Source organism: Aulonocara stuartgranti (assembly GCF_965226115.1).
Source record: "Aulonocara stuartgranti genome assembly, chromosome: 20".
In the NCBI taxonomy this organism is placed as follows: domain Eukaryota; kingdom Metazoa; phylum Chordata; class Actinopteri; order Cichliformes; family Cichlidae; genus Aulonocara; species Aulonocara stuartgranti.
In genome coordinates, this window is record NC_138956.1 from 23,291,577 (window position 1) to 23,318,400 (window position 26,824).

A 26,824-nucleotide genomic window follows, 5' to 3' on the forward strand; every position below is an offset into this window, starting at 1 on the left:
TGGCCTATCTCTTGGGTAAGGTAATTGGCTGGTAAGGCAAATGAGAGCTGATGGAAGAGAAGAGAAGAGATTTAGGGAGCAGCACAGATTCAGTGTGTGCTCTGTATATTATAAGAACATATGGTGCCCACTGTGCAGCAGGAGCAGGCAGAGCACCACAGCGCAGCCCTCATCCACTCGTCTAGCGAGTCGCTCTCTCAGCTCCCACTGTTCTCCCTCCCTCTCAGTCCCCGGCTCTGTCTGGTTAACTCAATAACATCCACAGCCTCCTTTTCTTAGTTTGCTGTCTTTCACTAGCAGAGAAAGAATTTTTCTCTTTAAAAAAAAGAAAGAAGAGGAAAATCATCTCATCCTTTTTTCTCCTCCTTCATCTCTTCCCAGATGACCGGCTCAGGCTCGCGTCTCCTCCACGTCTTTCTTCACTACAGTTATGCCCACTCAACTCATCGCAGAGCTTAATCTAAACCAAAAGGGATTACTTCAATCGCATTAAAATCTGAAAACTGACAGCGCCATCTCTGCTGTGACTGGCATTTAGGCTGTGTTTACACATGCACGTGTGCAGCACAAGACACACGCTGGAAGAACTCCCTCACCAGACTGTCTACATGTGAACAGAAGCAACAATTAGACAGTAGTACTCCGCCGCACAGTGCGGTTACGAAACTGCTAGTGACCGAATATGCAGCTGCAAGCCCGTGTGTGTGCGTGCGTGCACGCGGCATCAAAGCAGCGAGCGAGTGGGCTGCTCTTTTAGTTGGCTCATAAAATCATTTAAAAATCGGCCCGCTGCACACAAACACACACGCAGATGCACGCACCCCCAGCCGTTTGATGTGTAATGAGAGAAACCATTAGCAATAAAAATGGGCTCTCCCCACCCTGCTGCTCAGCAGATCTTACTCAGAGCCACAGTTACGTGTCTATTTATACATTCACTCTTCTTGAGATTTTCTTCCTCTCTAACAGGGAGCAGTTTGTGCAGCTTACACCCAATAAGGCTGCATATCTGCTGCCCTTCCTCTCCCCGTGTCTTCTTCTTCTGCTGCTTCTGCTTCTCTACCTCTGTCTCCTGTTCCCATCCCCCCTCTCTCTCTGGCTGTCTCCTCCCTCCTCCATACCCTTCCCCCAGCTCTTTTCTGCTCTGTGCCTCCCTGCCTCTCTCCCTCCCCACCTCTCATCAGGCTATATGCAGCAGGGCACAAATTCATTGGGGTGGGGGCAGACAGTGAAGGGGAGCCTGAGATAAAGGGAAAGATGGGGGGGTTCAGAAAAGGAGAGATGGTTTGAACAGAAAGAAGGGAAAGATAGAGCGAGTGAGAGACTCGCTTGGAAAGAAAGGAGGAAGGGGGTGAGGCAAATAGAAAGTGTGAGAGAAAGCGTGAGGGGGAGGAAGAGGGAAGGGAGCGTTGTTGGGAGAGAAGTGCTGAGGAAGAGGAGGAGGAGTAGGAGGGGGAAGCTCGCTCTTGTTACAGCAATGGGCGTTCCTCTCCTCGATTCCTGCGAGGTCAAAAGTTTACCGTGGTTTTAATTTCACCTTTCCGCAGCCAATCAGAACGCGTCTCCGGCTGCTGGGGGAACTTTGACCCATTCTGAGAATTTGACTGTAAAGATCTACAGCTCGCCTCTGCTCCTACGGTTTTTCCACTTTATACTTCTGTTTTTTTCCTCTCCTTTTATTATTTGTTCCCACCTTTTCCAAGCACACCTCCCCCTCCATGTTTCTTTGAAACTCCTTGATCACAGAGGAGCAAAAAAACAAAAAAACCCCTAGTGTTATTGTTGTTTATCTAAGGGCATAGAAGAGAAGAGAGGGGAGGAGAGAAGAAGGGGACTTTTTTCCTTTCTTTCTTTCTTTTTTTTTTGCATTTCATTTCAGTACTTTTCCTCTGCTTTCCAAATGAGATGCCACATAGGCTGCTAGGGAGTCGCGAAACCACAAGATCAACAGCTTCTCCCCCTCAAAATGAACAATGAACACCACATTCCTCGTTAATGTCACTTAAATACTCAACAGAGGAGACACGCCGCGCTCGGTGTGACCGAGTAGTAGGCTTGCGCGTGCATGTGTGTGTGTATGCATAGGCATGTGAGCATGGAGAAAGTGTAAGTGTGTATCTGTGAAGGGGGAGGAGGCTGCAGTTAGATCACAGCATCAGAGAGGGGAGGGGCAGCTCTGCAAATAGAGCAAGCAGAGAATCAGCTTGACTGGCGATGGTAAGCAGAATGGCTTCGAGCCTCTCGTTAGAAGAAGAGGCCTGGCGTGCTTGTGTGTTTTTCTATTGCTTGCTCGTCTGTGTGCGTGTGTGTATATGTGCATATTTGATTAATTAACGGTCACCGTCAGTGATGAAGCTCCCCGTTGCTGTATTCTCCCCACCTTGGCTGCACAATTGCCTCCACCCTAGTCCTCCATCCACCCGACTGCGATAATAAGGCACATGCACACGCGCAAACGCAGGTCCTCGGGAAAGCAGCGGGCTGTAAAACCCCGCAAATGTGTGCGGATGAAATAGCAGACGTGATAAGATGTACAGTCACCTTCCACCTGTAGCTGACTTGGATGCTGCCTTTCCATCCTGTTCTCCACCCGCTAAAAATGAATAAATAAATGTACTTGATTCTGTTACTTGATGTAAAGGACGTGTGGTGTTATTCTGCATTGTTTTGTACAGACAATGAATTCCAATAAGAGACTAAAAGCAAACATAAATTAGCCTGTTATCAAGTTTTATTTCCACCTTATATTAGAGCTCACTGTTGAAGTTTTTGTAAATGAGCCACACTTTCGTACTGATGACTTTCCTTAATTTTGATGACACTGCTTTTAACTTTGGAAAAGAAAAATGTTCATATATTTATTAAAGGGGCCTTTAACAAATATAGTTAAATATTGCCGGTGTTCTCTTTCTTTTCTTTATTCCCGGAGACTACGCAACCTATATGTCTTGTAAAGGTTGGGAGTTGAGCGCACTATTGCGCTGTATACTGCTTTTAATTTTCTCATCAATCTCATGAGCACCGTGCTGATTCCATGACTGCTTAACAAACGAACTATTTACTCACACCAAAGCCTTTTAAAATGATAAACAGATGTTTATAAACAATTAATAACATTACATCTTCTATGGGAATTCACAGGTTTGGATCTGAGAGCAACAACTAACAGTACACTGCTGGTGTGGTCTAAAGCTCCACTCTATCAGTAAATAACACAGGCTTTTTCTGTTTATTGTTAAATTCTGAAGCTTTACTAACACTAGAAGTAGTGGAAAACGTTTTCTATGAGCTTTGCAGCGGATGTGACAGAGAATTTTCCAAACAACTTTCCTTTGACCTTGTTAAGGCTGTGGGTTATTAGATGGAAGATGTTTTAACACTCAAGGAAAACTGCAATGGAGCAATTAGGAAGTTGAGAAAATATCTGAGTTATTATGACATGAAATTGCAAAATGGGCATGTTTTGTTAAGGAAATTATTTGGTTATTCATGCCTCCTCAAGCTTAATGTTTCTTGCAGTAAAGGAAAAAATGATGAGATACACGTCTTCAATTGCCTGTTAATGCAAATATCTAATCAGCCAATCACATGGCAGCAACTCCATGCATTTAGGCATGTAGGTGTATCAGAATAGGGAAGTGAGGTGATATAAAGTAACATAGTAAGTGGTGCCAGATGGGCTTTAAACTGCTGATCTACTGAGATTTTTCCACATAATAATTTCTGGGTTTATCCAATGTGCAAGATTTCTCTTGGTGCAACTGCCTTGTTGAGGTTAGAGGCGAATAACCAGAGTGCACTGAGCTGATAGGAATGCAATAGTAACTCAAATAACCACTCTTTACAACCATGGTAGTAGGGCTGCACAATTAATTGTTAGAAAATCGCGATCTCGATTCATACTTATGTGCGATCTCATTTCCAAATGACAACGATTTAAAAAAACAAAACAAAAAAAACCACGACGACAATTGTACCACATTTTGATCCGGGACGTAATCTGCATGAAAACAAGCGCTCACTCTTCCTGCTCAACAAATGACAAGGGCGGAGCCTTATACGACGTGATACAGAAGCTGTGCCGTGTGATGCTAAAATTAGCAGGGAAAAAACAACGGAGAACACGTCAGCGATGACGAGAAAGTGACAGGAGAAAATCCGTCCCGGTCAACCACCCAAACATCAATAACGGGAACCTTATACAGCGCTTCCCTATACCCGTCGAACTCCCGCAGGCACAAAGAAATTACGGAGGCTATCACTTATCACCTGACCAAAGATATGGCTCCCATCAACACTGTGCAAAACCAGGGATTTAGGAGAATGATCAACACCCTAGACAAACGCTACACAGTGCCGTCCCGCAACTATTTTTCTATTGTTGCACTACCTGCTCTATACACGCAGCGTCAAGCAACGGTGGAGATGGAATTTCAAGCAGTACAACATTTTGCGGCAACAACAAAACGTGAGACATTTGTTGTTTTTATGTTTATTTATTGTTTTTATGTTCAGTCTCAACTGTTACGAAGTTGATGTGCAGTTAATAAGTGCAATAAATATTTATACTGGAAAAGAAAATCGTGAGAGAATCGTGATCTCAATTCTAAGCCAAAAAATCGTGATTCTCATTTTATGCAAAATCGTGCAGCCCTACATGGTAGGCAAAAGAGCATCTTTGAAAACACAAGCAGAGGACCACACCAGGTGCCCTTCGTGTCGGCTACAATTTACACGGGCTCACCAAAACAATAGAAGATTGCAAAAACATTGTCTGGTTTGAGGAGTCGAGAACATTCAGATGGTAGGGTCATGGATCCATAATGTCTTGCATCAAAGGTTCAGGCTGCTGCTGCTGGTGGTGCTTTGGGCTCCTTAATACCAAATGAGTGTTGTTTTTACCATGCCCATTTCTTTATAACTACAGTGCACCCATCTTCTGATTCTGATCTCAGATCATCTCACCCTGGTTTCTTGAACATGACAGTAAGTTCTTTGTACTCAAAAGCCCTCTACAGTCACCTGACCTCAATGCAATAGAGCACCTTTGGGATGCGGTGGGATGAAAGATTCACATCACGAATGTGCATCCATCAAATCTGCAGCTGCTGTGCAGATACTCAACAAGGTGTTTCCAGCACCTTGTTGAGTCTGTGACACAAATAATTAAGGCTGTTCTGAATGCAAAAGGGGGCCTGACAAATACTAACAAGCTGTACCTAATATAGTGACCAGTGAGTGTATATTCAAATTCCAATTGCACAACAAAGAATAGAAACGGGAAAACGTTTGGCCTTTTTTCCCCCCTCATAAATGATTTAAATACTACATGAGAAATGCACTGAATCACACAAATTTTTAACTACATCGCTATTTAGGTCACTTATACATAACAAACAAACATATGTGTATATATAACTAACTTAAAATAATTTGAGGCATGCTGAGTTTTTGATCGACATGAATTTGTGGGAGCTTTTTGTCAACAGAAAGCTACAACGTTTGAAGGATGTGCAGAGGAACCTCAACTTTATAAACCACTTCTGGAGTCTCGAGTAGACAGATTACATTACATCTCATCTCGACTTCCAGCACGCTCTTTCATTCTTTTCTGTTTGACCGTTTCTAATAAGTTCTTAGGTCACACGGAGGTGCTGTGGGCTGTTTTGTGTCATGCTATGGAGGGCTGACAAGAACTGTTAATGTGTGTGTAATGTATTTCAAACATGAAAAGTTATTAGTTTCCAGTTTTAAATGCCACTATTACATTAAACACATACTTTTAGTCTATTCAAAACTCTTGCAAAAAGACACACACAAAAAAATGTTAAGTATTCCAGAAGGAGTACAAACACAAACACTTATACTGGTCTAACTGCAGTAGTAAGGTCTATAGCACCTTGCCTGAGGGTGAGAGGCCTCAGTGTTACCCAAGGGTTTAGGGTTACACAGTAAATGGACTGTTTGAAAAACACTTGAAATTTAACAATGTCAACTGCATTGCCTATTCTTCTTCTGCTTCAAATCCCTAACCCCCCTGTGGCACTAAAACCAAAAGTTTTTCCCACTCTCCCCCCGTCCTCCTCGCCTTCTTTCTGTCTATTTTTTGTGCAGGAGAAGTAAAACGAAAATGTGAGGCCTCGTGGAAAATTTAGCGTCACTGTGTCCCTTACCCAAGACCTCACAGTTTGTTTTGTTGGTAAATACAAACCACACACACACACACACACACACACACACACACAGTATTTGTCATAGCACCACAATCACACAGCAACAAGTTGGCCGACAACCCCCCCTTTAACTCCTCCGGCTATTTTTCTGTTCTTTTGTGCAGCTAAGTGTGTCAGGACAAAGGTTAAATGCAGAACAGCAACAAATTAGTCCAGACTAGACAGAGCTGAATATATGTACGTGTTCATGAGTACAATGGTGTCAAAAGGACACGTAAAGCATCAGAAGACATGAAACAGGCCGCATGGCAAGGGACACACAAAAAAATCTGTGGTAATAAATAGCCTGTCAACTAGTTTCCTGGCTTGGGAACAAATGTCGTCCAGCCAAACTGTTCTGTGAAAACTGATCTCAAGGTAATGGAAGAAGCTCTCCACCGTAGACTCGGAAAGGATTATTATTATTATTTTTATTTGGAGCAAAAATACTTTTGGACACAGGAAACAATATTCAGTCTAACAGATACACTGAGAGTTCTGTTTCTTCAGGATAGTCATTTGCTAAGCACATTTTTGCTTGTTAATGTTTTGAAATGCTAAACTGAACTGGAAGTGCAGCAAGCCGAAGCAACAAATTTGGTAAATAATCGTTTAATAAGACACTGTGTGACTAAAATGTCAAACGCCCATCTTAAGCCATTTTCACATCAGCTTTGCACCATTTCAGGAGAACCAGGTTGTGAAACTCAGCAGACACACTCCTACACAACTTCACTGGTTTCAAAAGAGGATACCTGTAAGGATACACTCAGCAAAGGGTGTGTAGTCATATGTACTTGTTGCTGCAAATAAATATAAAGAAGAAGAAGAAAAACACCTGAAGTGAGCCTGAAATGAAGAGATAATCTGAACGAAGATGATTAGTGAATAAACAGGAACTTTCCAAGTAGTCATCACTTGTTGTGACATAACCACCTGAAAGTTGTATGTGATTAATAAATGTGCTCACACTTGCCTGCAGTTTTCCCGCAGGCTACATTTTACTCAGGCTGGTGGGTAGCTGTAAGTTCCTGATGATCCTGAACACCTTACATCGAGAGCATTCTCAAGCGTAAGCCTAAAATTTTGGCCAACTCAAACGAGCCACTTTGAACTCAACGCTGCACATCCTCGGGCCCCCAGCACCACACCTGCGAAATGTGGATGAACTGGATAAGGGAAGGAGATACCGCCAGACACACAAGCATATAAAGTTCACAAGTTTCATTCTGAATGTGAGCATCTGTAAAGGATCTGTCTGCCTACAATTTGAAAAGTTTAAGGTGGTCGTTGTTGTTAACTGCTCTGCTGAGGTATCGCAGTGGCACGCACTCCACAACAATAAGTAGGCAACGGTCCTTCGTCATTGGACATCGAAGTATATTTGAAAACGTATGTTTTCATTTTAGATTTTTACTTTTTCCATCCGTCCAAGAGAAGAGCACCATCTGTGGTCACTTTGTTAATTCCTTTGCTCTTGTTTTTAAAGTTCAGCCGCCGTTCACCATCTAGCTCCAGGCTTTCCCATCTCATCGGCGAGTCTGACACACTCCAACTCCGCTGTATTGGGCGACGGCTGACGATTGCAGTCCTTCGTCTGCTCTGGAGAACAACTGTGAGCTGGAGGGCCACTCTAACTAGAACCTGCAGCAGGTGGAGAACTGCTTCATTATCCGCTATGCCGAACTCAGCGGCTCTGCAGAGCAGAACAAGGACTACCGTCACCAGCTGGCGTCCACGACAGCGGCTTTGGAGTTCATCTGTAGGATAACTGACTCACTGAGGAAAAAGTTGTTTATTGTTACTTTATTCTGCATAAAATAAACGGCAAATAAAATATTTGCAGAGGAGAAAGTCGACTACATTAAGGAAGATTATGTGCGTGCAGATCTGTGGAAAACAATCCAACTCCAACTTGGTCCGAGTGGACTAGGACATAGAAGTAAGAACTAGTCATTTGCAGTCTCTGCATTAGTCCATGTGCACATCCACAAACAAATATTATGTCAGCAAAAGGTAGAATGCATTTAGATTTTTTTTCCCTTGAAGGAGTCTGGAGTGTCAGAGACAGGCCAAAGTAACTACCTAAAAAGAAATCATGAATGAAGGTGTTTTGTACAGTTCAACATCACAATCCAAAATAGAACTGGCAACAGCAACACATCTCTACCTACAGAGCAACACGGGAACAAAAACATTACACTGTGTACTCCTGTCATTTCTTAGAAACGTTCTTAGAAAGCCGAACTAAATTAAAGGGTGAATTACTTTGTAATGTGATTGGGGAGAGATTCGTTTTTGTCACATGTCCCCAGCACTGTAAAATCTTTAAAGTGCTTTGCAGTGCTTGGCACTTCCTGAAATCATGAATCTTTTACTTTAACTGGTCTTCCCGGATAATTTTTCATCTTCTCACTGCTACATTTTTTAAAAATAGCTGAGCTATTTTTGAGTCTGAAAACCCACTACCTGAGTACGCTTGACCACTGCCCACAGGTGCAAACCTCCAGTCTGTACATCAGCAGTCAGATCACGAGAAGAGTTTCCCTTCCTCGCACTACACAACACTCAGCCCAGCATTTTGTTATTGTGCACCACTGACCAGAAATAAAGGTCGAACTCGAAGTGTCCCGCAGGTAAATTATTAATGGCTTGTTTTCTTTTCCTTCCCGCACCCTTGCTCTGCCTCTATTCATCTCCTCTCCCCTTTTTCTCGTGCCTTGATTGTTGTTTTCTCACCATCGTCCTGCCATCCCCACCTTCTCCTCCTTCTGCCGCTCTCTCTGCGTCCTCCCTCCCTCTTTTTCTCTTTCGAAGTCTAGCGTAGATATGGTGCTATTTTTAGCCTTTGTAAGATAGGGAGAGAGATCGTACTTAGCTAACACGTACTCTCCACAAGGCCTTTATTGGAGACCTGTCATAGACGTGTGAGAGACAACGGTTTTCAGTTAACACATAAGAGGGTGTCGTGTGTCTCCACTGCGCGTTTGTGTGTGTGTTTACTGTAGTACCACATAAATATAGCTAAGCTACTCTCCTTCCGGTAGACAGGAACGTCCTCCGTGGCATGGACATTTGTTACAGATACAATCTTTGATTCAAATAAAAATAAAGAGTGCCACCACAACAAAAATTCAAAGCACATTACAAACTAAATTATACAGTTATGATGGGTTAACATTTGTGTGTGTCTAAAATTAACAGTCGCTGCCAATAATTTCCATGGCAAAATTCGGAAGGTGAGAAAATACACAAATGAACTAACAACTGTTTTAATATTAACCTTCATGTTAAGTAAATCGCCTTTAGCTCACAGCTGGAAATAGTCTGCTTTAGGTGGGTTCAGACTACAGGAAGTACTCTGTGGTTTAGGTAAGCTGCCCAGATACAATGTGCAGAAGATGACACACACAATGCCCTTCCATTGGCAGTAAACTACCACCTGCACTATTCTCACGTCGGCTTAATTCACACATCACACGGACTGTTAAATGATGTCACGGCAGAGCTTAGACATTTGCGTTATTTGGCTGTTAATGTCTTTAAATTCAAGGCTGCAGTGGATCTACGAAAAAGGGCATTAGACTCTGGGAGACCTGTGAAGGTGTCCTGTGGCTTTTGGCACCAATACCAGAAGTTCCTGTGAGTCGCAAGTTACGTGCTCCAACGCATTTACCAACATCCTGTTGCTGGGTCGTGGCTGGTCCTTAGAACACTGTGGTGCTCAAAACGGCTAACTGGGAGCCAGCTAACTGTCTGGAGATCCAGTGCTTATCAAAGTTCCAACATTAAACATTTTAATTAGAATAAAATCTAAATATCGAGTTTTCCAATTCCATTTCGCTTTTTTTTTTTCTCAGAAAACTGGAGGAGTCTTACCAGCTCAATAACCATTAACAGCCCCTTGAATCCGTAGACAAGCCGAGCCTGAATACCTGATGGTTACCTGAGCAGGTAGCAGAGTCCAAGAGGAGATGATATTTCATCCTAGGGATCCTATATAGCGCTGATCTGTCACAGACAGCAGCATGTTTACACAGTGTGCTTAAACAAAATCAAAGCCTTCTTTTTGGGTAAAGTCTGATGTGCTCGACAACAGCTAAAAATACACAATCAACAGCTATAAAAAGCATCTAAAAGCGGAGCATGAGAGGAATAGGACATTTTATCTCACTTTGCATCAAATCAATATTTAAATTCTGGCCCCTTTCCCTCCACAGAGAGCCTGCGAATGTCACCGCCTGTTTACTACGACTCGGATCTCGCAGGACTAACAGACTCATTGGAAGTGAGAGAAAGAAAATGAGAGGGGTGGATAAGGTTTAAAAAGCAAAACCTGATTTAACTAAAGACACTCCCCCTGCCTGAACTGAGCTTGAGCACACGGAGGGACTTATTTCTGCTTCCTAGCTTGGCCGAAACATGTGCATAGCTATATTTAAGCTGATATCGTATTTATTTTTATTATTTCGTTCCAATGTACAGCACTTTGTGTCAGCTGTGGTTGTTTTAAAGTGCTTTATAAATAAAGATGGATGGATGGATGGATGGATGATAAGTCCAGCAGTGAACAAGTTAACAAATTAAGTGCAGTTTTTTTTCCCTGCAACCGATCGACTGGTTAAAGAGCGTCAACTGTGTTTCACTGCAGCCTGCGTGTAAAAGTAAGCTGACGGAGGTTTGCACAAAAAAGCCTTTGTGACATCATAACAACAACAATGTGACCTCAGAGGGTAACCGGAGGGGCAGCCAATATAACGTAGCACACCCGGCCAGTGTGCTGCTCAACACTGCTGTGGTGAGGTGGGGGGTTACAAGCTTTGGGAGTGCTCCACCACTACCCCGAGTTGAGCGATGCTGCTGGTGACACGGGGAAAAAGGAGCTAGTGATGTGTGTTTATGTGTGTGTATACATATATGTGAGTGTGATAAAGTGATATGGGGGTCGGTGTGGCATTTAAGGGAAAGGAGTGAATTAAGTTGACGAGGTGGTCACATAACAGCCGGGTTCAGGCAGAGTTGAAGCCACTTGCTTGCTACGCTGCAGCTGGTAACATTTACCTCATCCTCTACCCCATAAATGTATGTGTGTGTGTGTGTGTGTGTGTGTGTGTGTGTGTGTGTGTGTGTGTGTGTGTGTGTGTAAAACTCTAAAACACATAAACTAGGTCTGGATTTTACAATGGAAAATAAGTAAAAAAACAGAACTCCCCTTGTTAGAGACACACACACACACACCCCTCTGAGGACCCCTTTAACAGGCATCTGTTAACTAAGAGCAAAGAGAAAGGTGAACCTAACCTCCTCCCGACCCAAAAGTCCGACTCTCCTTTTGATTGGGGCTCACAGAAAGGTCACCGATTGTGTTTTTCTAACTTTTAAACAGCCATCCACACACTATGCTACACTATAACGTCACCGACCACAAAAAGCGATTCTTCCCTGCGCTTCACCGAAAATGTTTGACTTTGTCAAAAAAATCCAGCTAAACTCTGCGTGCACCCAGAAAAAGAAGAGAGGCAGGAGAGGAAAATCTAAAAGTTTGCCACACTTTAGATTTGAATGCATTCTGTGACCTCAACAGCTGAGATAATATAGAAACAGACTATGCTGACACTTTAAACCTGACGATCCGTGTCATTATTAAACTTCAGGGGTGGCGTTTTATTATAAAGTGACTACATTTGATTAATTTGCCAATTTATTCATATGATCTCTGAATCAATACAGCAAAGCACACACAAAAATAAGCGATCGACCGCATTACGTGTCTCATCTTGTGGTGACTGCAGCTGCTAGATGAGGGCGCATGTGGCCTCACATGTGTCATGTACCCACTCAGCTCTTTTCCTCTTCACTGTAATTTTTTTTGTGCCGTCCTAATAAACTCACTGTCACTTGTGTCCGCTGTATGGCACAAGTGTGTGTCAACACAACCAAATACTGTTAATATCATTCTAACACAAATCTTTAAAGCATAACAGTGCATGGCCCAAGTCTATTGAGGACATGTCCTTGCTCACCCACATTTGTCTTCTGACAGCGATACAAAGACGTGAACAACAACTGGACCCCTCAGGATGAATTTTAATCAAACTGGTGATGTTTTCACATTTTCTCTACAAGCAATTTGTCCTCTTTTTTTTTTAAACTTTACGATAAAAACAAGCCGAAACCTCAATTACATCCTCAGCCTCAGGTGCAGTCGCTTATTAGGAAAATGAAACCATTATGACGAACACACTAAACATTATAACTGCGAAACGTCAGCACTGTCGTTATGTACAAGCACGCCGGCGACAACGTCGTAAGCTGTAAAGCTGCGATTCAGCGGGCATTCATCACACAGTGCCTCGCTATTAATATCATCCAACAAAGATTACTGTTAGACTCAATTTCCTACAATGTGTCGTGCGATGAAGCGCCGTGATTCCTCGGTGCGCGGGATTGTTTAGTGCACACTGTGTGCTGCGCCGAGTCTAGTCAGCGCCTGCAAACATGCAGCAGAGCCCCCCCAAGGGATGCTGCTGCAGCCCTCTGAGGGGAGAGGAGAGAAAGTGAGAGAGGAGAGGAGGTGGGAGAAGCCCCAGGTAGCCTCACAGCAATGCACCATTAGAGAAAGGAAAACACAAAGCCAAGCTCTGCTGCTCTCTTCTTCTCCAGCCACCGTGCCCCCGTCTCTCTGTCTCTCTCTTGCACTGACCAGCTAAATATTTTATCAGCTGGCAAAAGAACCTACAAGCCCCAAGGCCAGGGGCTTCTTTTTTGTTTGTTTCTTTATTGAGGAAAGTAACTGTGTGTGTGCGTGCGTGCGCGTGTGTGTCAGAGACGAGGTGGAGGCAGGGCCGAGTTTGTTCACCGACCACAGCGTCACTGAAGTGCTTTTGATTGGTCACTTTGAAGTAGTTCTTCTGTTCTCTCTCTTTCTGCCTGTCTTTCCCTCCCTCTCTCCTGCTTTCTCTCTCTCTCCTCCTCTCTCCCTCCATACATCCTATGTGCAGCATGCTGCTCGGTTCAGAGCTGGATGAACGACCTTGAGCAGGCGCACAGGGCTGTGTTGCCATGGCAACGAAGCCTCGCACAACCAGTAACAGCTGGATGCAACAGCACTCCCTGAATTTTAGCGGGAGTCGCCACGTTAATAACGACTCTCTATGTCTCCTCCCCCCTCGTCTACTCTTCGCTCTCCCCTATGTATCCACCCCCCCCCTCCCAGCCTAACACTACCATCCACCCACCCACACGCACACACACACACACACACACACACACACACACACACACACAATAAAGAGCTACTATCGTAAGAATACAGTCTTTCAGATTTTAACACATAAACTTATTTAGTTAAAGTGCAATGACCCAGACATCAGAAAAAGTTAAAAAGAAAAAGTCTCAGCCAGGAGACAAAAACACACTCAAGAAGACAAAGGTTGAGGTGAACCGGGGCGAGAAGAGAAGACAGAAATCAAGAGTGAACCACAAGTAAGAAAACAAAAGACAGAACACGGAGAAGCGCACTGAGATAGGCACTTGACATTCTTCTCACAGAAGAAATAGCTCTCAGAAAAATAAAGCGGCAGAGGACATGAGCTGCACCGAGGCATTCTGGAGAAAGAAAGGAAACAGAAACCAAGGATACACTCTGACAGTCCATCAGATCATCCCTCTCCCTCTGTGTGTCTCGCTATCTATCATCGCTCCAACTATGTTTGATATTTAGTGATTCTATTATCACATAAACAGTTTTTCAGCTACCTGCTTTTACACAAAATTAATTTTTCTACTGGCTCAATTACACAGCTGACTCCAGATCAGTGTTAAAAGACATGCAGTAAGTGTGGTTAAATTATTGGTCATTCTAAATTGCTCATAGGTGTGAATGTGAGTATGAAGGGTTGTCTGTTTCTCTGTGTTGGCCCTGCATCCGGTGGTAGCTGCGAAAGGCACCAGGGCGCTCATGACCCTGGAAGACTGAATGGATGGATATTAACATGTTAATTTTCCCCAATAAAGAAATTATGTAACTGGTCACTGCTTAACTCTTACTAGTCAATGATATTAAAAAGCCAAAAGCAAAAGTTCAACAAATGAGGTCTGTTTTCCAGCGTTAGGTTTGACAGTGCTCGCCTTTGACACACGACAAAAGGAACTATATAAACAGGTGTTTATATAAATGTTAAGGTCAAAGTTATAAAACAATTGACGTAACCATGACAGATCCTCACGGCCTTGGCTTTAGAGGGCCGACCTTGAACTGAACACCCTCTGCCACTCCCTGTGCCGCTCCCACTCATTAGTTTTGCTCACGTTAGCAATAAGAATAACATATTTCAAAAATACCAAAAGCTCTTGTATTTAAATCCACTCATTAAAACGAAATATTTTAAGTCAGTATTCTTTAGTATAGAACGTTGCTTTTTGGGTAAGAATTTGATTTTCAGTTTCAGTTTTATTAGTCTTTTTTAAAAATTTGCATTTAGTGTCACAACTTGGGTCACTTTTCTTATGTAAGAGCTCTCCTCTGAAAAGGAAGCACGCCTCTTTCTAGACTGTTCAGCGAGCTGCAGCATCCAGGTGCCATGTGAGAAAAAAAAGAAAAAAGAATAAGTAAGAGACATTGTGTTTCTTTCAGTGTTTTCTAATGTTCTAGGCTACATAAAGCCCTCTTGCGCTTAGTAGTAAATTAGTTATTTGCACACACACTCACAAAAAAGTGTGACTTGCACTTGGAAGTGTGTCAGTCTCCAAAGTAACTGGCAAACAAGCTGTTTCATCGTCCTGCAGACAAAAGATCAAAACTTGCACTGAACTTGTATTTGGTTGGGATTTGATTTAAAATCCACAGAGGTACAGTTAAAAAAATGTTATAACTGTCCAAATACTCAAGACGTTACCAAACTGTGTGTGTGTGTGTGTGTGTGTGTGTGTGTGTGTGTGTGTGTGTGTGTGTGTGTGTATATATATATATATTTTTTTTTTTTTTTTTTTTTTTTTTTTTGGGAGGCGTTATGTGTCGCACCATATTTGGAAAATAATGATCAATGATACTGCAGCTTGACACCGAGAAATCAGAGAAATCTGTGTCGCCATGATTTCTTCTTGTATCGTCTTTAATCATGGAAGCACAACAGCTTCCTTCACATTGACTGTGGGTAGAATTTCTGATTTAAAACTGTTAGCTTGAAGATAAAATATAACATATTTGGTACCAAACATAAATCCCTTGTCTACCTCCAATTTGTCATCAGATGAATAGCTGTAGTATGTGACTCTTGATAACTTGCTGGTTTCTGACTCAGAAGGAGATCCATACTGACTAGAACTATGTGCTTGTTTGAGATCAGTAACTGCATTTATGCAGCACTTTTTTAGTGCATTACACTACAAGCCACATTTTAGCTTTTCACATATTAAGATAGCTATTTACTTATTTTACTAAAACACTTTTCTATGCTCATGCTGTCCTGTGTTTGGTAGTGTAGAGCAAAATGTGTCTGTAGCACCACCTGCCAGATGTAAGTTTATATCTAAATGTTTGGATTGACAATCTTGTTAGAACTGGCCGTCCACTAAACCGCTGATCTCACTGTTGGCCAAGACGTTTTGTACTGAAAACACACAAGTGGAACAAATGAATGAATCTGTGTGTGTTATCGGCAGTGCCACATGTGATTTTAATCATCTTTCTGTAATGCAGTAATGTAACGCATTACTGTCCTATATCGAGTAATCAGATTACAATTATGTAATTATTTGTGTTATAAAAGGTTCTTTAATTATCTGCACAATGGGTGAAAAAAACAAAACAAAAATACAAATTTTCATTTTCCTGCTTCTTTTTTCTTGCACAACAAACAGCACATTTCAGTTTGTGTGCAGGTAGGAGGAAAATGGTGGAGATATGGACATTACTTTTATTGCAAAAAAGCACAAGAGCCTGACAAAAGTAAAGTGCAAACTCCATCCAGGATAGAAACAACTATCCACTACTGCTAATACAACACTGGGTCTACACAGAAGGATCTCCATGACAGAACCCAGAGTGACTTTACAGCTGAGTGTACGCAGATCCCAGCCCAGCAGCCAGAACCTGATCTTCAACAGGCTCTGGCTGCCTGTCGTTGGCTGTGATGAGTTTGTGTAAGTGTATGGGACTGTAGCCCATGGTTTATACTGTTAACTGGTAATTATGTGACAATGCATTTCAGGGCACGCAAAAGTAATTATGAATAGTTTCAAAAATTACTTTCTCCAGGAAGTAATTAAGTAACATCATAGATTACTTTAGAAAAAAAGTAATGAGTAATGTGAAGGTTTTTTTTTTACTTTTTCTGACTAGTGATCCAAACAGAGGTTCCTACCCATATGGAAAAGAAATAGTAAAAACTTATATGATTTACTCATGAAAGTGGCCACTTTCTCATTACTTTCATATATTGTTTTAGTAAGTATCCAAAACATACAAGTTTCATTTTTCAAAGGATCTTATATCTGTTTTCACTCTTGTATGCTTTTCATATAAGTTTCACACAAGACAGATACAAACTTTATAAGATTTATATATATCTTTTCCATATGGGGAGATACAGCATTGAAGCACGTCAATAATTACATTAAGCCCCTGTCACACGGGCCAAGATCAGTCAGTGAAGCCCTGGCAGCTTCCAGCTAGGGAAAAACCTGTAGTCTCTGACAGCTGGTGAGTGGTTGTGTGAAGCTGATTTTTCTTACTACATGGAACTGGTTCACAAAGAGGTATATAGTGCTTCATTTGCAATTGCTTTGGTTGCTAGCAGATTATCGTGGTTGTCTATAGTTTGTATGGAAGAAGCTAACATGTCTCCAAATACCAATTACTCGCTAAGTGGCGCAACATGAGAGTTGCCTTAAGGTGCTTTATATTGCAAAGCGAATACCCTACAATAATAGAGAAAACCCCCAACAATCAGATGATCCCCTATAAGTAAGAACTTGGCAACAGTGGGAAGGAAAAACTCCCTTTTAACAGGAAGAAATCTCAGCAGCCAACTCCTGTGAAAGGAACAGAGAACGTTCTGGTTCACTGGTTTCTAGTCTTTTGGTTTCTTTGTTAATGTTCTGGTTTCTGTCTGTGTTTCTTAGTTGCTTTGTCTCCCCTGTCTGCTGTGTCCCCTTGTCAAGTCCATGTCTGTGTTACGTTTCCTGTTTTACTTTGAAAGTCCTTGTCTCATGTTAATGTACCTGGTTTTGCTTCCCTTGTCTCGTTAGCCCTGATTTGCCTCAGCTGTGTTTCCCTCCTGTCTCTCATTCCCTGCTTGCTCCCTCTGTGTATTTAAGCCTTGTGTTTCTCTGTGTCAGTGTCGCAATCTACCATCTTGTTATGCTGTGTGTTCTGCCTGTCAGCTTTTGTAGTTTTCAGTTTTGTTTTATAATAAATCTAAGTTTGAGTTTATCTTCCATCTCTGTAAGTCTGCACTTTGGGTCCTCTTTACCACCGCTCCCGCCTGCACACGGCCTACACATGACAAAAGTTGCTACTTCTGTAACGTGTACGGTGGTGTAGGCACAGCTTTTACTTTGAAAGTAAACATTTTCCATTTCTTGTTTGCATCATGCTTTTATAAGTTAAACTCCTGCTCGGTGGTTAGTTAGCAGCTGGGATAACAAGCAAAAGATTCCGGTGCGATTCCAGAAGGAGTGACCCCTTGTAATGATGAAACCAAAAGTACTTTTTGCAGAAAAGATGAAAACTTTGGTGACTGTAGCAATCTACAAACAACGAGAGCAATCACAAGGTTTTCAGTGCAGCTCTCTCTTTGCAACTGATGCCGCACAGCATCAGCCAGGAACTGCACGCCAACCAATCAAGGAGGGTCAATTTCTCTAAAAAATCTTCGGTTTCTAGGGAGAGTCACCAAATGGTCTCCAGGTCTCAGGTTTAGGTCTTGGTCTGAAGGCTTGCAGGTAGCATCATGTGTATTTAAAGATGCACTATGTGCACATCATGCAACCATCATCCATTAGGTATCTGGCTTCTACTGAATTCAAAATAATTTTCAAATTATGAATTATTAAGAAATCTTGGAAACATTGTGTATTTATTGAAAATGTAACTGATCTTTTTAATGAAGAATCACTCTTAAACTATATCACAATGAATATAATTTAAGTCACATTACGCAAAGGCACTGAACTAAAGATGCAGCATCATGATGGGGAGTAGATTTGGGCTTTTAGTGAAGGGCAAACATGCAGCAGAGTAGTCATTTAAACTTAACTGTCCAGGGTTACTCATTGGTAAAAGCCAGAGTTGGAACTGAAAATTAAATTTGATGAACTGTCGAGCCCTAGAGCGCCCCGTTTTATAACATAAACATGCAAGTAGCCCAGTAGGTTTATGTGTAATAAGAGTATGATTATAAATATTTCTTCATCACACAACACAAGCATTATTTAGCTCAGTAATCCAACTTGAAAACAAGTCTTTTTAAATTCTACTAAAGGGTTATTGAGGAAAAATATATTTCTATACCCGATTGTAAAGTAGATTTTTGTACGCTTATTGAAACTTAAAATACTTTATTGTCAGTGAGGTCAAAATATTATTTGGGAAAAAAAACCCTGCAAATCAGATGCCCCAGTATTCATCGCTGGAGTGTTGATGTTTAAGTAAAAGACAGGTGGACAAAAATGAGTGAGATTTAAATATGAGCACCCGCTCCTCTACAGAGTGAAATCAATGAGAGCTGGTGAAGATTATTTCCTGTTTAACACATACTGACATGTCAGAGAGGGGCCCCAGCAACAACAGGACAACAGTTAGCTCACTACTCTGGAGCTGGGGGAGGCAAGGGGACAGCGAGAGACATGCCACAGAGAGAAGAAAGAAAATGGCAAAGAATGTGAACAATCTGAGGCAGAAAACTTCCTGAGTCCACAATAGAGGTGGAAAACACACACACACACACACACACACACACACACACACACACACACACACACACACACACACCCAGAAACAAGCGAGCAAAGTCGAGGTGGGTAAAAACGAGATTGACCAAAGACCAGGACGCAGACAAAAGATGAGAAATACCAGGTGGAATTCCAGCAAGAGGCTCCACCTGAGCCCCTCCCCTTTCGGTACACACCCCCTCCTTCCTCCTCTACACACACACTCACAGATTCCCAAGCTCCCAGGCTAATATGTGATGTCCTGCTTCAGCCTCACGAGCCCTGCCCCCAGTGCCTGACCCAGTCACCAGCATCCCCTGCTAACCTCTGTCCCCTTTTTCCCCATTCAGCAAACATAATGCATCACTGTCACCCTCCTCCTCCTTGTCAATGCATTCATCCCGCCATGCGCTTGGCGAAACCCCTCATGAGTCCTGGCGGCTCGCTCACAGCACCTCCCTGTTCCCATTGCCTTCGGTTCCTTGTGAGCAGGTTGTAGGCGTGTGTGCGACAGCACGTGTGCAGAGACTTGGTCCACAGAGTTGACTGTAAATCTGTCAGAAGATGGGTGCCGTGCAACGAGACAACGGCTCCTTGCTGCGACACCCAACCCCCCCCCTCACTTGGGCAACAGACGCATTTGGGGCACAGAGCTGAAACAATTACTGTTAATAATAAATTCCTGATTAAAACCCCGTCACGAGCAGCAGCCAGACAGTTCGGAGAGCATTTGACTAACTATACATCAATTAAATTAGGAGAATAGAGCTTTCAGTAAGTGGCTTAACAGGACTGAATATGAAACATCAGTAAGATAAACAGAAGAAGCTAACTGGCCTGAAAGTGTTTATTTTAGTTGTCCTGTCATCCGTTATTTACTAAATAATTTTTTTTCTGTAAAAATAAAGTCCACCTCTGTTTGCCAAAGCCCAATGTCACAAATTTAACTGCCCCAAAACCCAAGTTTACTACCATTGCCAAACAAGAAACCAGCAGCTGCTCACAATTTAGAACTGGCAATCCTAATGGATCAAATATGATGTCCATCATATTTTTTTCATATTTTTTTAACTAACAAGGACACCCTCAGCTGAACATTAAAGTAAGTTATGGTGCAAAGTGTCTACCACTGAGCTACTTACAAGTTGCAAATGAAAAGCAATGTTTGAAGTCAAAGAATGATAGGCAAATGTTTCCCTACAGAGTTTGCATGCTATTCTCTCGGAGTCATGCCCTTCCTCTCGAAATGATCCCACACTTTGGACTTCCTGCCTGATGTGTGTAATTACTATCTAACTATAACGTCTGTTTGCAACTCAGTTTTCTTCCCCTTAATCGACCAACAAACGAACCAACATCTGATCAACAAACTCTTCCCATTGGCTAATATTTAGTTGACTGTTAGTTTGTTGTATAACTGAATATTTCAGCCAATTAAAATAGTTCAGATTGTTATAGTAGCTGAAACTTGAACCCATTTTTATTTTCATGTAAACCTTTCGGGGGGGGGGGGGGGGGGGAAGGGGCCATCAACAATAACATTAGACATTATAATGTCATGCATCACTAAATAAGCACGGGGAATTCTCTGGTTGCAGCATTTCATCTGTGACTCGCTGCAAATTGACATCTTTTGAGAAGGACATCTGTGAGTGTTGAGCTGTCACTGTCTTTAACCTTTAAATATTTTATATCTTATAAAAGAGACTAATGAAAACCATCTTTGTTAGCTGCAGCCACGTTTGGACACGCATCTAAATTTAGACAGCGACTTCAATATAATCAACTCAGCCTCACATCCCTCACCTGCAGCATCACTCCGATTCAACCTCTGTTTACACACACTGAACTGTAAGGCTGCTATTATCCAGTGTGAGCTGGGGCTCTGGTGTCATGCTCAAGGACACAGCGCTTTCCGGCGTACGCACACACACACTTACACCACCGGCTGGCTGTTTCAGGGATCAAACAGTGCACCTTCATAATTGCAGAGCAGCGGGTACGCACAGGGCCACGTTGCTGCCCCCTGCAGATATACAGTTAGAGACATTACTGAGGATGAAGCAGATGGCAGGAGGGGTTATGAAGGACCTAACAGGAAAAAGACACCATCACGACGAGCATTCACCGTATCACCTCACACATTTTAAGGCAATGCATGACCCCTTCGTGCACTGCTGACGTGCACACTGGAGACACACGCCGTAGACCGGCTGCACTTTATTTATTTGAATTTAATCGGTCTTGCAGGCTGGCTGAGCGGCTGGTTGACTGACGGACGGTCACCATCGTCTGCCTCCTTCCTGCAGCGCACGTTTGTTGTAAAGCGACCAGTAGCAATACAGCGGGAGCCGCTTTCACATACAGTACGCAGCCGAGTGTGTTTGCACGCTCCTGCTCATCAAACATCCCGGTCCAAATTCCCTCACGTTGCGACAGCACCGGGCTCAGCTGTTTCCCACCGACTGTCGCGGACAGCGAGCATCAACCGGTTTAAAACAAACAAAAAAAAAATAAATCACCCCGTGATTTTGCGTTCAAGCGCGAGCGTGCGAGCCCAAAGCATGTGCTGTCCCAAAACTTATTCATGTTCTGCAGCAAATCTACTGGAGGCACTATTGCGATCCAGCGGCTCGTGCGTAAACTGGCGAGCTTGTGCGATCAAGTTAAGTTTATGAAATGTGCCAAACGTTCAGCCGTGCTGCAAATAAGCATGGCACCGAAACACGCACCGCATCACCGTTACAAACCGAGGGCAAATGTTTTCTGTCATTTACTTTTTAAAAAATAATAAAATAAAATATGTATTCTGTGCCCTCCGCACCGCGCCGATGCCAATATTGTGTGCGCTCTGCCGCTGGAAACCCAAGTCAAGACATTTCCGTCCTCTATTGAAATGCAAACCAAACGCAAAGTCTGGTCAAACTGACTGAATAGGAGCGCGCGTGCTGAACGTACTTACCTCGTGGACGTGACTCTCTCCCGAATCGATAATTTCTTCTTTACACCATTAACTCTCCGCCATCTTCGGCTCTGTTTGTTTAAATGGGAAACACTCCCGAAGCCCAAGAAGCCAGTTCTGTAAGTTGAGGCGTCGCTGGGACTTGTGGGTAAACGAGTTCTTTCTAGACGAGCCCCGCGCTTCCGGATGGCTCGTCCAACCCGGATACGGACTACAGGCAGACTCCACCACCACACGGGGGAAGGAGGAGGAGTGGAAGGTAGAGGTGGAGGTGGAGGAGCAGGCACCGTCTGTCTAGCAGCGTACAGACGGATGTGAGCGACGAGAGGGAAGATGCCACAGTGTGTGTTATCAGTTAACCTCACTGCACGAAAAGCAAACAGCTGACTTGTTTGTGTTGATGGGAGGAGCTACAGGCTGCAAATATCCAGACTTTTTTTTTTTTTTTTAGCCAAAAGAGGGCGTTTGGATTGAAGGGGAGATAGAAAAGAGCGAACTTGAGAGCAAATAAGGACGCAGAAGTCCTGTCCTTGCCTTGTGCAAAAAAAAAGTTCACTTGGATAAATAAAAGCCGCCTCTGTGTGGTCCTCATTGAAAGAGTTTGGAACAGTTTAACATTTGTTTTGCATATTTAACCACACCACTTCCTATAATTGTGCTTTTCTGTTTTGAATATGATACTCAAATTTAGTTTGTTTCTTTTCTTTTTTTTTTTAAACGTTGTGTTCATTGATTTGAAGAAACAAAGAAAGCGATATTGCTAAATAAATAATTCCATAGAAACATATTGTCAATAACTAGTGAAAACTTTATGCATTTAGTTACTATTTTATGGACTTGTCGCCATTGTTTTTGCACTTGCACCGATTTCATCTGGATCCTTCCTAACTGATCTCAATGAACATCAAGTCTGCACTTGTTGTTGGTAGTTGATGTCAGGTGTCATCGGAGGGATTGCGGTATAGTATACTTAAAATAGGAGCAAGTTTCAGTAATCTGCTTGACGTTCATGCCCTCATGCAAACTAAAGCCATCTACAATGTTGTATAAATACTGAGCCTATCCCATCTACGGAGGGCGGGAGGCGGGGCACACCCTGGGCAGCTCTCCAGTCTGACGTTCAACCATTAAAACTTTTTTTGGTGTTGTTTCTTCAGGATAACAAGTAAATAACTGCAACTTTATCAATAATAATAAAAAATAAAGCAGTATATTTGAAAATGGATTATATTTTAGCATTAGAATATAATTCCGTTTAAAGAACTTCTTGCAGAAACATAAAAAAATAAATAAATGTACAAACTTTACTTTGGCTATATATACAACTTTATACAACTTTTTTATGCAAGGTGTCCTAACAGTATTATGGCTTGTGACTTTAATATGAAACTAAGCTAACATAAGATTGTTCATTCTCCTATCACAGTCTCTCAGCTCTGTCTTATGACTCTTTTTTTGAGGGGGGGGGGGGGGGGCAGTGATTTATCAACAGCTGTTAAAGAATTTGTCAGATTTATGAACCACAAAGTTTTGTCTTCATGAGATCATGATAACCTCTCATAAGTTATGATATTTGTATTTTTCTCATTTTGGGATCAAACGTGGTAGCCTAACATTTATTACACATGCTTTTTATTTACTTTGGCCATAGAGACATCTGTCCAATTTTAAAATCTAAACCAGGTGTGTGCTTTTAAGATAAGATAAGATAGAACTTTATTAATCCCTCGGGTGGGTTCCTCTGGGAAATTCGACTTCCAAAAAGCACAGCAACGACCGAAGTTACAGTTACACGACCGAAGTTACAGTTACAGTTTTCTTTGTGGACCAGCTGGTAACAACTAGCAGAAAATAATTCCCAGAGAAAGGAAGTAAAACTGTCAAAGTGTGCTCACTTTAGGGCTTAATAGATATTAGTGAGATTGATGTGTTTATTAGTATTGGTGAAAATGTGAGTAGACAGATGAAAAAAAAGAATAAACAGCTAAGCTGCAGCAGAAACGTGCCAAAGATATATTCAAGTTCAAGATAACCTAGGGAGTGACCCAGTACGCAGTTTGTAGATTTCCTGCACAGTGTATAATGTTGTCGTGATTCTTAAGCATTTAAAAGAAAAGATATTTATTTAAACTCCCAAATATCTGTGTCACTAAGATGTTAGTTTTAGCTCGCACATCTATAAAACATTGACATTTCTAAAAGTTACCTCCCAGTTTTACTTTTTTCACAGAACAAGTAAAGTGCGGAGTTGCTGTGAGTTGCGACACGTGAGCACCAGCTCATTTTGTTCTGATGCCTGTGTTTGTGATATACATTCATTTTAACTTCACATGCAGATATTAACAGCATACTGAGGAATTAAGTTTTCTGGGACTTGACCTGAGAATGACCGACTGACTGAAAAAAAAATTAAAACACGTGTCCACGGCTGAAGCCAGAAAAGGTACGCTTTTCTGATGTTGTTTCACAGGACTTACAGATAAGAGGGAGTTCAAAAGGAGAAGAAGAAGAAGAAGAAGAAGGAAGATGTAAGTGGATGTTTACATGTTTCAATGCCAAAAAATTACATCCAATGAGGATGACAGGGCATCAGTGTCAGGGTTGTTTAATGGATTTTGTCAGTAGTGAATTATATCAAAATAAATTATTAAGACTTTCTGTGTGGAGCTTGCAGGCTCTGCCTGTGCCTGAGTGGGTCTCCTCCCACAATCCAAAAACATCTATGCTAGGTTATTTGGTGATTCGTAATTGCTTTACATGTGTATTAAAGTGTGTGGTTATCTGTCTGTGTGTGTTTGCCCTGTGGTGGACTATGACGTGATCAGCCTATACCTTTTTGCCCAAGGTCAGCTGGGATGGACTCCAAACTCTACGCTGGATAAGCAGCCATGGGAAGCGGTGGATTGATTGTTATAATATACTAAAGATTTTTTCTTTTACCATTTCCCAGAGAGATCTTAGGCAGTTCTAAAAAGTTTTTCCAAGAAAACATTTATAAAAAATTAATAATTTGTGGACAAAACAACCATACACATGGGTTGAGCACGGCAACTAAATCTCTCATCATAAACCATTGAGTTTCTGTCAATCAAGATTATTTCAGTTATTTTTCAGTCCTAATTTTCCAGAACTAACCAGCAAAACAACCCCTGAGCCCAATTATTTCCAAAATAATAGCATCTTTTGTATAATAGCGTGTACAGGTCTGAGTAATATGTAATGTGAGAGTATGAGTAATCATAGTATCTCACGTGGTAATGTGTATGTCATCGGTTCATGTAACATATTGCAGATCCTGGATTTTTTTACTCAAATTTCTGTGTGAATAGATTAATCATTAGATCAAATGATATATTCTAATATTAGCTCACAGGGTTAATGCTAATAAAAGTATTAACTCTGCTCTGCTTGCTGTAAATAATGCATTATGTTAGGAAAACTTATTTACCCCATTTCTGATTTCTTTGTTTGTTGCTTATTTGTCACACTTGAATGTTTCAGGTCATCAGACCAAATTTAAATTTTAGACAAAGATAACCCAAGTGAATACAAAAGGCAGTTTTAAATGATGATGTCATTTATTAAGAGGGAAAAATATGTTCTTTTTCTGAAATGCTGTGCTAGTTTTACATCAAATGTAACAGAACACAAACCAGACCACAAAATATTTTCCTAAATGTCTTCGGGATCATCACAATGTTTTTTGCCAGTCTCTTTCTTATTGTTGAAGCATCAACTCTGAACTTAACTGAGGTAATCCTGCAGTTCTTTAGATGCAGTTCTGACCTCCTGGATGAGTCGTCGATGCACTCTTGAAGTAACCTTTGTAGGCTGGCCTCTCCTAGAAAGGTTCACCACTGTTCCAAGTTTTCTCAATTTGTGGATTATGGCACTGGAGACCCGAAGCCTCAGAAGTGGCTCTGTTTGTGGGTTTCTTTAGATTTTGGCTTGATCTGTTGCTTCTTCGGATCTTTTGCCTGCTTCACTTTGTCAGACAGGCTCTGTGTAAGTGATTTCATGATTCAACAAGTCTGGCAGTAATCAAACCTAATATTCATGATTTAACAAAGGCGGGCTATTATTTTTTCATATAAGACCAGGTAGAATTGAATGCCTTTTGCCCTTAATAAACAAAATCAATATTTAAAAACAGCATTTTGTATGTCCTCAGGGTATCTTTGACTAATATTAAAATTTGTTTGTTGATCCCAAATGTGTGAAAAATGTGCCAAAAAAAGAGAAAAAGAAATCAGAAAGCAGGCAAATACTTTTTCACAGCACTCTGTATGTGTTACAGATTGTTGTAGTATCCTGTAAACAAATGCTGAAATGTCACTTTACATCCTACGGCCCCTTTGGAAGAGCTGGCCTCCATGAACTGGGTTTGCGTCGCTGGAGGGACTGCAGCTCCTTCAGGGCACCTATTTCTTATAGATGAGGCCCCATATGCAGGCTCCATATGCGAGCTGGCAGGGTCAGTGCGGACATCTGATCCGGGTGGCCTATGAACTGGGACATGTCAACACAGCACCCCGACTGCTGCCAAGATAGACAATTCAGGCACAGATAGCACCAAAATCTGTCATCACGATAATACTAGGCAGACAAGACCACAGACAGATACACACACACACACACACACACACACACACACACACACACACACACACACACACACACTAACACTAAGTGTCACTGACAGTGTGAATGGAAGGGG

At 42.0% G+C, this 26,824-nt stretch overlaps 1 protein-coding gene across 2 annotated transcripts in view; it reads right to left on the minus strand.

Annotated features, from left to right (window-relative positions):
• LOC309696298 (nuclear receptor coactivator 3-like) overlaps positions 1 to 22,473 on the minus strand; it is a 64,545-nt gene extending 42,072 nt beyond the window's left edge. Inside the window, exon 1 of one of the 2 annotated variants that reach the window (XM_082517471.1) lies at positions 22,108 to 22,473. The gene's annotated coding sequence lies outside the window, so the exon portion shown is untranslated. The remainder of the gene's footprint in view (positions 1 to 22,107) is intronic. The other variant, XM_082517470.1, reaches the window with a different exon arrangement.
• Positions 22,474 to 26,824: the final 4,351 nt, after the last annotated feature.